This window comes from Eriocheir sinensis, unplaced genomic scaffold (genome assembly GCF_024679095.1).
Source record: "Eriocheir sinensis breed Jianghai 21 unplaced genomic scaffold, ASM2467909v1 Scaffold633, whole genome shotgun sequence".
NCBI lineage: Eukaryota > Metazoa > Arthropoda > Malacostraca > Decapoda > Varunidae > Eriocheir > Eriocheir sinensis.
Window position 1 is genome coordinate 231,571 of NW_026111980.1, and position 13,430 is coordinate 245,000.

The 13,430-nt window shown below is 43.9% G+C and overlaps 2 long non-coding RNA genes across 2 annotated transcripts in view; one reads left to right on the plus strand and one right to left on the minus strand.

Moving 5' to 3' along the window:
• Nucleotides 1-10,950: 10,950 nt before the first annotated feature.
• The window catches only part of LOC126993564 (uncharacterized), a 20,236-nt gene continuing 17,756 nt past the window's right edge, over nt 10,951-13,430 (minus strand). The window contains exon 3 of the long non-coding RNA XR_007747954.1: nt 10,951-11,047. This is a non-coding gene — a long non-coding RNA (uncharacterized LOC126993564). The remainder of the gene's footprint in view (nt 11,048-13,430) is intronic.
• The window catches only part of LOC126993563 (uncharacterized), a 3,788-nt gene continuing 2,275 nt past the window's right edge, over nt 11,918-13,430 (plus strand). Inside the window, exons 1-2 of the long non-coding RNA XR_007747953.1 lie at nt 11,918-12,249; nt 13,042-13,272. This is a non-coding gene — a long non-coding RNA (uncharacterized LOC126993563). The remainder of the gene's footprint in view (nt 12,250-13,041; nt 13,273-13,430) is intronic.

The following is a 13,430-nucleotide window of genomic DNA, read 5'->3' on the forward strand; positions in this document are numbered from 1 at the left end:
TCAGCCTTGCAGATATCCAGCGCTTTTACAAGTTCGTCATCTTCAGCCTTGCAGATATCCAGCGCTTTTACAAGCTCGTCATCTTCAGCCTTGCAGATATCCAGCGCTTTTACAAGTTCGTCATCTTCAGCCTTGCAGATATCCAGCGCTTTTACAAGGTCGTCATCATCAGCCTTGCAGATATCCAGCGCTTGTACAAGTTCGTCATCTTCAGCCTTGCAGATATCCAGCGCTTGTACAAGTTCGTCATCTTCAGCCTTGCAGATATCCAGCGCTTTTACAAGGTCGTCATCTTCAGCCTTGCAGATATCCAGCGCTTGTACAAGGTCGTCATCTTCAGCCTTGCAGATATCCAGCGCTTGTGCAAGCTCGTCATCTTCAGCCTTGCAGATATCCAGCGCTTGTACAAGGTCGTCATCTTCAGCCTTGGGGATGGCCAACGCTTTTACAAATTCGTCATCTTCAGCCTTGCAGATATCCAGCGCTTTTACAAGTTCGTTATCTTCAGCCTTGCAGATATCCAGCGCTTTTACAAGGTCGTCATCATCAGCCTTGGGGATGGCCAACGCTTTTACAAGTTCGTTATCTTCAGCCTTGCAGATATCCAGCGCTTGTACAAGTTCGTCATCTTCAGCCTTGCAGATATCCAGCGCTTGTACAAGTTCGTTATCTTCAGCCTTGCAGATATCCAGCGCTTGTACAAGTTCGTTATCTTCAGCCTTGCAGATATCCAGCGCTTTTACAAGTTCGTTATCTTCCGCCTTGCAGATATCCAGCGCTTTTACAAGTTCGTTATCTTCAGCCTTGCAGATATCCAGCGCTTTTACAAGTTCGTTATCTTCAGCCTTGCAGATATCCAGCGCTTTTACAAGCTCGTCATCTTCAGCCTTGCAGATATCCAGCGCTTGTACAAGGTCGTCATCTTCAGCCTTGGGGATGGCCAGCGCTTTTACGAGTTCGTCATCATCAGCCTTGCAGATGTCCAGCGCTTGTACAAGGTCGTCATCTTCAGCCTTGGGGATGGCCAGCGCTTTTACAAGGTCGTCATCATCACCCTTGCAGATGGCCAGCGCTTTTACAAGGTCGTCATCTTCAGCCTTGAAGATGGCCAGCGCTTTTACAAGTTCGTCATTCTTTTCCATGAAGATGTTCAGCGTTTTGACAAGGTCGTTAATTTCATCCATGGAGATGGCCAACGCCTTAACAAAGTCGTCATTTTCTTTCTTGGACATTGCCAGCGCTTTGAAAAGGTTGTTATTTTCTTCCTTGAAGATGTCCAGCGCTTTTACAAGGTCGTTATTTTTATCCCTGGAAATGGCCAGCGCTTTGACTAAGTCGTCATTTTCTTCCTTGAACATGTCCAGCGCTTTTACAATGTCGTTATTTTCATCCTTGGAAATGTCCAGCGCTCTGACAAGATCGTTATTTTCAGCCTTGGATATGGCCAGCGCCTTGACAATGTCGATATTTTCATCCTTGGAAATGTCCAGCGCTCTGACAAGATCGTTATTTTCAGCCTTGGATATGGCCAGCGCCTTGACAATGTCGTTATTTTCATCCTTGGAAATGTCCAGCGCTCTGACAAGATCGTTATTTTCAGCCTTGGATATGGCCAGCGCCTTGACAATTTCGTTATTTTCATCCTTGGAAATGTTCAGCGCTCTGACAAGATCGTTATTTTCATCCTTGGAAATGTCCAGCGCTCTGACAAGATCGTTATTTTCAGCCTTGGATATGCCCAGCGCTTTGATAAGGTCGTTATTTTCATCCTTGGAAATGTCCAGCGCTCTGACAAGATCGTTATTTTCAGCCTTGGATATGTCCAGCGCTCTGACAAGATCGTTATTTTCATCCTTGGAAATGTCCAGCGCTCTGACAAGATCGTTATTTTCAGCCTTGGAGATTTCCAGCGCTTTGATAAGGTCGATACTTTCATCCATGGAAATGTCCAGCGCTCTGACAAGATCGTTATTTTCAGCCTTGGAGATTTCCAGCGCTTTGATAAGGTCGATACTTTCATCCTTGGAAATGTCCAGCGCTCTGACAAGATCGTTATTTTCAGCCTTGGATATGGCCAGCGCTTTGATAAGGTCGTTATTTTCTTGCCGGGAGAAAGACACGACTTTTTGCTGCCTGTCAATTTCATTCCTAGCGTTAGACAGATCACTGAGCAGGCCGTGGTTTTCTTCCTGGAATAAGGACACGAATTTTCGGAGCCTGTGAATTATTTTTCCAGCGTTAGACAAGTCACTGAGCAGGACGCTATTTTCGTGTCGCGATAAGTGCAGGTCATTGATCAGGCCGCTGTTTTCTTCCTCCAGCGCTAATCTTTGCTGCTCTTTCTCTCTCCAAGCCGTTTCTTGAGCCAGCACCGCCCTGTGCAGGACGCTGGCTTCATCTATGGCCTGAAGTAGAAGGACGGACAAGAGGGCGTTTTGTCTTTTTAGGTCCTGCAACGCCTGCTGACTCCGCTCTTGTTCGGCCAGCATATCAGCAATCACCCAGGCCTTGTGGGCCCCGAGCTGTCCCGCCGGGGGTCCTCCCTCCACAGGCCTGGCGGCGCGCAGCCCTTCGGCTGGCGGGGTTGTGGGGCCGAGCCCGGTGTACTCCAGAAGCAGATTGGTGGCCAAGGCCCACCACACCAGTGCCAGAACAACGTCAATTCTCATCGTGGTGATGATAATTGAAATACGTCTGAATGTAAATAAGTGCAGAAGTGAGAGACAACGAGGGAAAGCGAAAGTGAGCTGAGAGCCGGACGGCAACGGCAGCAGGAAAAGAGGGCAGCAGAAGTGTGTCCCGCCTCTTCCTCCTCATAGCCGTGTTACCCAACTTATTAAGGATGGCGAATGCATGACGAGAGAGAGAGTTAGTAATTCTGTTAGTTATTCATTCATTCATTCATTCAGTCAGTAAGGCTTTTTCAGTCACCGCCGAGTGGCCTAAGACTACCCACATGCTGTCCAGAAGACCACCCATCAACCCGGACTCTAAAAGGAACCGTCCAGTGAATCAAGAATGAGCTCCGGGGAGCAGCAAGAGCCAAGCATAACTGGCGCCACTATAAAATGTCTTGCGCCATGACGGGCTTGGGCTATAGGCGGGGATGTAAAGAAAAAAAAAATCCTAATCAGTCAGTTCGTCAGCCAATCAGTCATTTGTCACTAATAATTTTCCTTTCCTTACCTTTCCAGTAACTTCCCTGAGCGTCGCCTCCCGCCGGGCTTCACCTCCGCAGCCCAGGTAAGTACCCAATTAACGCCGTCGATAACTTACTTAGATATTCAGCGGCCCCAGAAAAATGTGTGTGGTGAAGATTTTTTTATTTTAATGTACGGAAGTTGCGCGTTGCCCTCTCTCTTTCCGTCCCCCTTTTTATTACACCACAATGGCCGTAGTGTGTAATGATGTGTTTAAGAGTACTGACAATTACCTGCGTTAAAATGATCAAAAGGGATGCATGAAATGTTACAGTGCCCGAGGTGATTAGGGAAAAGTCAAAGTGATCAAGGGAAGGTGAAAGCGGTCAAGTGACGGTCAAAGTGCTCGTGGCGGTCAAATTGCTCGTGACGGTCAATATGGTCAGAAATTTCAAAACGGTCAAAGGTCAAGCCAATCCACCGTCAGACCTCTTGACAGCACTCGCCGTTGTTCAGCATTCTGCCACCAAGGTATGATAAATTTTCCAAGATCCCAATTTCGTCACCACACGCATGGACAGACTGTACCGTTTCATCCAGCAAGCCTCCAAACACCTGCACCTTGGTAGTGGCTCAGAATATCTTGAGTCCCCTTTGCTTCGCCTCCTCGTTCAGTCCCGCGAGAGCCATCACCAGAATCTTCAGCGACTCCGCCCGGATTACTGCATCATCGCCAAATTAGGGTCAGTGGTCATGGTATTAAATTCAAAATTAGTCATACGGAATCGTTTTTAGGAGTTAATATCGTCATGTCTGTTTCTCTTTTCGGTAGGGATGACTAGATATTTATATTTTTGGATGATTTTATTTGCTAGATTAATTCATGAAAGGTTCGCTCCCATTACCTAACTATCACCCCTCATCTGCCTCCTTGCACATGATGGGGGAGGAGGCAGAGATGAGGGTTGGGTTACCGAGGTTTATGGTAACATGTTTTTACGGTACTGTCAATGAGACCAGTTTTTAATGCTTTATGAAATGTTACACTGAATTGGTATCGTATAGTATCATAGATAACCATATTGCGTTATTATTGTAAGGGTTGAATCATGGCTATGGACGGTTATTTTCAGTATTTAGTGTTTAATGATAGCTATTTTTATGGAGTTTTTAGCATTTCGGTTCAGCATAACGAGATATATAGCTTGCGTTCATTGTCTTCTTCCTTTAGTTACTATCTGTATGCTTGTCGACCCGCATTTACTGAAGACTTTCCATGCATAATTTGCCTTATTTTCAACCCCTTCATTATTATCCTCCTCCTCCTCCTCTATCTCATTCCCATTCATCCTCTATTAATCAATTTTTTTTCAATTTTATTACGTCTTCCTTCGTCACATTATCAACCCAATCTACTTATCCTCATGTACTACTGCTACTACTACTACTACTACTACTACTAATAATAATAATAATAATAATAATAATAATAATAATAATAATAATAATAATAACAATGATAATAATAATAATAATGATAATAATATAAGGATAACAAAATGAAGAACAAGAACAAGAACAACAAGAAAAGAAAGGACGAAGAAAAAGAAAATAAAACAGTAACAATAACAGAAACAACAATAACCAACAGCAACAAAACAAATCATATCGAAAAAAAAAAAAAAAAACAATCCCCAGAACACGTCACAAACAGGGAACGAACAAAACAGAAGTGGGTGACATTCCAACCCCAATCCCTTATAAAACCCTTCCTTAATGAGCGGCTGTCGAACACTAATAAATACAGATAAGATAAAGAAAAGGGCACGTGAGCCTTTCCCCACGACCAGGTGTTGAGCTAATAAATCCTCAGGTAATTCAGGTAACCCTTATCTTCGCTTACACCTGAGACGAACGCAAGAACTTAAGCACCTACGCATGTTATATTCCTACGTCAATGTGTGTTGTTTTGCTCTCTCTCTCTCTCTCTCTCTCTCTCTCTCTCTCTCTCTCTCTCTCTCTCTAAATGACCCAAGAAAGTTTCAAGACGGAGAAGGACAAATGAGGAGCTTGTGCGAGTGGAAACAAGGACACAATAGCAATAAGACCGCAGGAAGTTCCATGAGAGATAGTGTGCGGTACGCAATGTACGAGAAACTGCTCCCGTAGGATTTAGGTGCTAAAATTGATTTTTTTGCTTTTTCAGCTTCTGTAGAGACCAGACTGTCAGAATCCGAAGGGGTTCAAATTTTCCCTACCCTCCACTACCCTTGGGGGGTCATTTTCCCTTTGGGACCCCCCAAAATCGTCAGTGCGCCTATGCCGCTGAATTGATGAACAATTTTCATAATGTTAGTTTTGTTTTACAGGTTTCTCAGTGTGCCGAGTTTATTTATCACACTTTGAAAGCAATCGAACCACATCTAGGTCACTTTCTAGGTGTTAGGTCCTTTTTGACTCCCCCTCAAACTAAACGTCATTGCTCTTAAGTTTGTAATTCATTGACAAACGTTCCATCTTTTTTCAGATATGTGCATGATGTAGATATGGAGAAGATTCAAGGCTCACTAACAGATTGCTCACAACTGAAACTCTTGTGCTGGATGATGGTGAACTGCAAGTGCTAAGGAAGATGTCACAGGATATCAAAGTGTGTTTGATTTGCAAAGAGGGGGCATCCCCTGGCAAGAATCTACTAAATGATCCAAATATGCTAAAGGACCTTCTAAAGTGCTGCCAGGAGAGAGTGTCCCTAGGTCAAAGTGATATTCAGCACCTGACTGACCACTTGTCTGGCATGAATGAGCTGGAACTCAAATCTGTTTATTATCACAGCGAGTGCCGCAAACCCATCGTAAACAAGGGAATGATTGAACGACTCCGGGGAAAGCGATCCCGAACTGAATCTCCATACCCCAGTGCTAGTCGAGGACCTGGTCGCCCTTCAAGTGCAACAGGACTTGTGCGACCTAAACGTTCAAGGTCACTCCCAAAGGAGGAGGTGTGGATGTTTTCTTCCTGTGCTTTTTGCCCTGAGGGTGGATCTGAGCCGTTACACCGCGTACTTTCTGATGCAATGGGAATAACTCTGATTGAAGTGAAGCAGCTGACCACTGATGACACAGTCAGAATTTGCGTAGCCGATCTAGAGGAGCCCGGTGATGCTTCAGCTCTCGAAAAGTATTACCACAGGTCATGCTTGAGGTCAGCACAGCGCACATCTGCAAAAGCTGATTTTGGTAATGTGCCACTTATTCGCTCATTATGTGATGAACAGTTAGTCCTCGCCATACAAAACACTCTTACAGACGATGATGTTACGCTCAACATGGCTGAGGTGAATGACGCTTACTTGTCAATCTTAGATAGATATAACGTAGATGTTAATGAGACTAAAAACTATCGCAAGTATCTGAAAAGGTTGATAACTGGGCGGCTTCCAGGTGTTCAGTTTGTCAGCTCAGTGCGAAGGAATGAGCCAGAAAATCTTGTCCTTTCAGAAGCAGTTAGTAAAGCTGTAGACCTTAGGCTTTCAGTGATGGATAATGGTGAGATAGTTAGTAACCTTGTGAATGCTGCTAGCCTGCTACGGGAAGAGATGATATCAAAGCGGGGTTGGTCATTCACAGGTAGCTTTGATAACTTCGACAATCCCTCTTTGCTACAATTTTTTCTGAGCCACCTCCTTTTCGGCAGTCATGTGAGCAAGGTGTCTGGAGTGCGGGAGGAAGAGGTTGACAAGACAGTCGATGTTGCATGCCAGTTTTTGGTCCAGAATACTCGCACTGATCGTCAGGTGAAGCATGAACCAAAGACTGATAAAACTTTCCGGGAAACTGTCCAAACACCTCTCTCAATTGGACTGCCTCTTGCTATCCATTCAAGAGTACGTGACAAGAACCTTGTCCAGACCCTCTCAGATGTCTACATCGGGAGTGACTACAAGAAGATCCTTGAGTTAGAAAAAAATGTTGACCAGTGTGTTCTTCAACGAATGAAGAATGCGGGCGGATTCTGTCTCCTGATTTTATCAAGAAAATGAGAACATCTGGTTTGCTATAGACAACATCGATCTGTTGGAGGACACGCCAACAGGACAGGGAACATTCCATGGCACAGCCATTGTAATCAACCAGCAGGATGTAGATGGACAGCCTATGAATGAACCACTCGTTATACCGCAGAAGATGCCACCACAAGCTCCTCTTAAATTTGAAGTGCAGCTGCAGCAAGAGCCGATCATCAAGACAACTCCATTAAGATTCAAAGACTACAAGATTGGCAAGCGTAATTACCTTCTCTCCACAGACTTCACTCACACCTGGGCACTTGCCAACTACCTTGCAACTGATGACGATGGGGAGAAAACCTTAGCTGAACCTCAGACAGCACAGGTAGACACACAGGACAATGAAGAGTCTGAAGCTTTGAGGGACAGGGGTCAATCTGGTTCAGTTTTGTCAGTCAGAGGACAAATGCGTAAACCAGAGAAATTGGCAAAGGAAGATGTGATGCCAACTTGGGCTGCAACTAAGTCCCTGCTGATATCACAGTCCTCTGACAGCCATGACCATGTGCGAACTAACACAGAGGTGATTGCTCCATTGTTCAAGACCTCACCAACAGATTATGGGACCCTCTATACTGCCCTGCAGTTAACACAGGGTATCTCGGCCATCGTTGTTGGTCCTCAGAGACGGACACTAATAACGCTTGATCTGGACCTTTATGCTCGTGCACTGAAAATACAGCAGTCAACTGGCAACACCAACTGGATACTAAGAGCTGGTGTCCTCCACATTGCATTTGCTGCCCTGCATGCACTTGGTAAAACGATTGACGGAAGTGGCCTTGACACCTGCGCGATTGAAAGTGGTGCATACACATCAGCTGCTCTCCGAGGGATTTTTGGTGGCAAAGCTTATAAGCGAGGCATTGAGTATCATATCACAACCAGTCTAGCAATTATGATGTTGCAGTTTGATGCCATCTTATCGACAATCCAAAAAGGTCAAGTTCAAATCAAGTGCATTGCTCTCAAGGACAAACTTCACGAACGCAACCCAGAGATGGCAAAGACCTTTGAAGAAATCCAGTCATGGTATGCAGGAAATATCAAGCCATGTGAAGATGACAAAGGCATTGGCGAGTTTGCTCAGTTCCTGTTACAATACCTTGGCCAAGTGGAGATTCTTCTTCACCTCATCAGCTGTTGTCGCTCAGGTGACTGGGAAGGTTACCTGGTATCTTTAGAGAATATCATCAAGTATTTCTTTGCCCGTGATCTCCTTAACTATGCTCGACTTATGCCTGTTCACCTAGCACAAATGAATGCGCTTGAAGAAGATGACCCAGAGACGTGGGATGCCTTGAAGTCTGGTGCCTTTGTTGTGGCAAAATCGGAGATACCCTTCAGCCGTCTCTTCACCGATCAGGCTCTTGAGCAGGAGATAAAGACGCTCAAGGGACATGGTGGCATGGTTGGACTCAGTAGAGATGAAGCAGCTCTGGATCGACTAGTCACTACCACACCTCATCTGGCTCGTCTAGTGAATCAGTACCTCAATGGATTCCCCAAAGTTTCCAGATCTTCTGTGAGGAAAGAACATTATCAGCTCTCAGGAGAGATTGCTCTGAGATCAAGAGCAAATGCTCTTAAGATTAGACAGCAAATCGAGCTGCACTGTGAAGGCAATCCATTTAAAGTAAACACACCATTGAAGAGTCTGGCATCGTCAGCGCTTGTGTCAAATGAGGCAAAACAAGACATTCTGCAATTCACAGAGAAGGGACAGAAGTGCTTTGAGGAGTTCGTTTCTCAGCGGTTAATGTCAACATCCAGTGTCTCTCTCTGGGACAAGATGAATAAACTCAAACTGAAGGCCTTCTCTAACTGGATGGAAAAAGTAAAAGTACGAGTAGGGGATAAGGTCATCAAGTTGCGGGAAGAGCGTGAATTGCTTGGGCGATTTCTTATCATTCAAGCCAGCAGACCAAGTTTAGTACCAAAACTTGAGGAGACAATAGGGAAATATGAAATGAAATGTGCGTTTGGTCTCCAGATACAGATGTACTGCTGCTGCTGCTTGACCTGGTATCTTGCGGACGCATTGCTGCTCCCACTTGCCTGAGGTTTGCAACTGGTATGGGCACCAAGGCACGAGAGATCGATGTACTTGAACGATTAAAAGTAATTGGCCGCCATAAATGCCAAGGCCTTCTTGGACTCCACAACTTCTCTGGTGCTGACTGGGGAGGCAAATTTGTTGGAATCCCCAAAAAGAGATGGATCGATGCCTACCTCAAGCTTGAAGATGATGATCAAGCCATAAGCTGTTTCAAAGAACTCGGGGAACGCTGCATTCCTGCAGAGCTTGAGAGCAATGAGCTTCCTGCTCAAGTCAAGGGTTTGGAGCATTTTGTGTGTCATGTCTATAGTTTGAAGGGTCCAATATCCTTGCCATCTTTAAGATGGGAACTATTTCGGTCAAAGAACTTAGAGGGCGAGATGCTACCTCCTACTCGTGCCACATTGTTGCCGCATATTCTCCGCGCCAACTACATGACTATGCGAGATAAATCATACCAGACCAACTGCCCAGAACTTCCTCCTCTTGAAGAGAATGGATGGACTCTGGAAAAAGGACTGTACGTTCCAGTTAGATGTCTTGCGCTTCCTGCCCCAAAGGCAGTAATTGAACTCATCAAATGTGGATGTAAAACAGGATGTCAAGGGCGATGTAGTTGCTCTAAAAATGGTTTGCCTTGCACTCCTCTTTGCAAATGCTATGGCGGAGACTGTGTGAACACAATTCTGGAGAAAATACGAGAAAGTGACTCTGATGAGGATTAGACTACCCTGATTTTGTGTAGACAGAGAGCAAGGAACAATAGTGTAGAATTTAATGTAATCCGTAACTAAGTGACCAAAATATTGCTACAGGCAATGCGACTACGTCAATGACATTTAAAGTGAATCTAAAGTCTGGCTAAACCTAGATGTAGGGTCATATCAAAGGAATGTGGGTGATGCCTTTTGTAGGAAACATGGCATGGATTTGTGTTGTCTAATATAGGCCAATATAATCCCATTTTTGAGGGTCTCTAAAGCTATCGAATTCAGGTGGTTTTCCTTACCTTGCTTGTGGTTGAAATGAATACTGGATTTCTATACCAGATGTTCTTTTTACCCATGTCTAGGTTTAGCCTGACTATAATTAAAAAGTGGTATTTTGACTGTAATGTACCTATATGACTAACTTTGTTAAAGCCAATAAAGGTCACCCTGTGGTAATTTTATTAAAGTGATGCTGAGTTGACACAAAGTTTATTCCTCATTTAAATGCCATCCGGTGAACCGGAAGTCTGTTTAGGGCACTTCCGGTTGATCTGAAAGTACCATAATCTAGCTCCTGTCACTTTAAAACCTATAAAACAACTCTTCCATTACTGAAATCGGTCAATAAACAGTGGAAATAGGGACATAGTCCATTCCAGGGGGGCCAAAACGGAAGTGACCCCCCAAAAAGGGTGGAAGGGGTAGGAAAATTTGAACCCCTTCATTTTCTGAAAGTCTGGTCCCTACCGAGTCCAAACAAGCAAAAAAATCAATTTTAGCAACCAAATCCTACGGGAATACATAGCGTACCGCACTAATAGGAAAGGCGTGGGGAGCTTGGAGGAGACTGAAGAACAATTGCAAAAAGACCATTAAGGGAGTTTCATGAGAGTTTGGAAGGGCGTGGCGATCGAGCTTTATTGGAAACTGAATAACATGACCTAAGGGAGTATCAAGGAAGAGGTTGTACTTACCAAAGAGGGATGTTGGTGGAGGCTTTCCTGGGGCGATGCTGACCTTGTTCCTGTTCGTGGTTGTCAAGTGGAAGCTGAATTGACGTGTAATGAACCTGGAAGAAGAAGAAAAATAAGGTTAAATTGGGTTTAGAGTGATAGATTTTAGGGCGATTTCTAGGTTACGATATGACGTGACACTATAGGAAGATATTATAATTTGTTGGTGGTTTGATAAATAAAAAGAAAGGCAATGAACGGAGAGAATTGCTTTTGTAATCTACGTACCAATGGAATAATCGCACACTGTTGGTAAAATGATACGAAAAAAAAGGAATAAGTAGGAAGATAAACAAATTGGATACAAATAAATAAACTAGTAAATAAATAAGAAGCAAATAAATAAGAATAATAAGAATAAATGTATAAGATGAAGCAAATAAAAGGAAAAATGAATGAATAAGTTACAAATCAGAAAATGAAAGGAAAACGGGTAGGCTATTAGGGACGGGCAAGAAGGTTATCAAACAAAGATAAATAAATAGGATGCAAATAAATAAATAAATAAGAGGTAAATAAATAAGAATAATAAGAATAAATAAATAAGATGAAGCAAATAAAATGAAGAATGAATGAATGTTACAAATCAGAGGAGGAAAGGCAAAAGAGTAGGCTATATGTCTGACGGGCAAGAATTAAGGTTATCAAACAAACATATCTGTCGAGTATGATGGTAAAGCTTTATCAAAATTACTCTTTAATCACTCGTTTATGAGCGGGTTAACTTAATAAACATGGTATACCTAATAAAAATAATAAATGTAGTAGATACATAAGCGTGGATTCATTTTCCAAGTATTTGACCCTTTCAGTTAAAAAAAATGTCTATATATATATTCTACTACATTCCATATATCCCTTCTCGGTATATTAAGGGTGGTATTGCTAGACGGAAGGTCGAGGACAAGTTACTTCCCATGAAGTCAAGTCGTTACTGAGAGTACTTGAAATGCCCGCCAAAATACTGGAACATGGTCGAGTGTCGAGGACACGGGTACCCCCGTGTCTTCGTCGAAATCGTGATTTAAATTGTTATCAGAATTTAGACTGAATGTAAAAAATACAATAAATTATAAAATAAATTTTCGGGAAAAAAATATCCTATTAGGCAGAACACTAGTGTTTCTCTGATAACAGTACCCGTTCCGCGTTTTACAAGAATAAGGCGTCGTGACGACAACAAGCTCCCCCCTCCGGCCTGGCGTCACGCGGGAGAGGAAGGCTGCCGCCATTACTACAATTCATCATCCATATACAGGTAAGACCAAGCGTATTTTCCCGGCTGTGAATGATTGTTTAGTGTTTTTAAAGTGGCAGGATACGTTAGGCGGGATAAGGCGTGTTTACAACTTGCTGGAAGGCTGACAGGAGGCTCGCCTTTCATCGCCATGCCGTAGCCCCAACAAAATGTATTATTACACCCGGGTGAGAGAGCTTGACAGGATGTATAATCTTATTATTCGTGCTTGGTAATACTAAGAGGTCTCCGTGGTCTAGTGGTCAGCGTGGCTGACTACTACTACGCGGCCCCGCGTCCGAATCATGACCCGAGGAGTCAGCGTGCTGCTCACCCAGCTGTTCATCCTCCCTCTCGGGCTGGTTGATAAATGGGTACATGGGTAAACCAGGGAAGGTAAACTGTGGTAACCCGGATGTCACACTGGCCCTGTGTCCCGGGGTGTTGGGCTCCCTCCTACCACAGGCTCACGTGTTCATGCAACGGAGAACCCACGCGCAGCTCAGCTATAGCGTGTGCCCCCAACTTTACCTTAACTTTGGTAATACTACAGTGAGCCTGACGCCAGTAAACCTCAATAAGTATGAATTGTGAATGCTATGAAATAGGTCAAGGAAGCAGCCTTCATTACTGAGCCTGCCCACCCCAGCATGGCCAATATTAATATTTCACACCATTATGGGGAATAATTACATTGGCCATCTAAGCTCAAGCTTATATTCAGACAGACCTTGATGCTTAAGTTCCACTTCAAATGAAAATAATCCTTGATGAGGGTGATGACACAAAAGATTAAATATAATTTTATTACAGAAAAAGCAGCAATGGCAGCCTACAGACACCTGCTACGTAGAGTGGCTCACGTGGGACAATGGGAAGACCTGGCCATCAGGAGGAGAACCCGTTTGTTCAGGAGCCGTAGGGATCCCTTTGAAATGTACTCGGAAGAGGAGTTCACTCAACGCTTTCGGCTCTCCAAGCAAGTCACCCTGGATCTCTTATCAAAAATCCAGCACCTATTGCCAGATTCTACCAGGAAAAGAGGTAAGCTTAAAATATCATAGGTCTGAAAATATAAAAATGCCATTCTTTACAGGTACTTTAATCAGACCTGATCAAGCTGTGGCTAGCAAGATTAATGTACTGATGCTTAACTGCAACAGGAGCCGATTCAGGAAAAGAGTTTGCCGGAGGCCCGATTG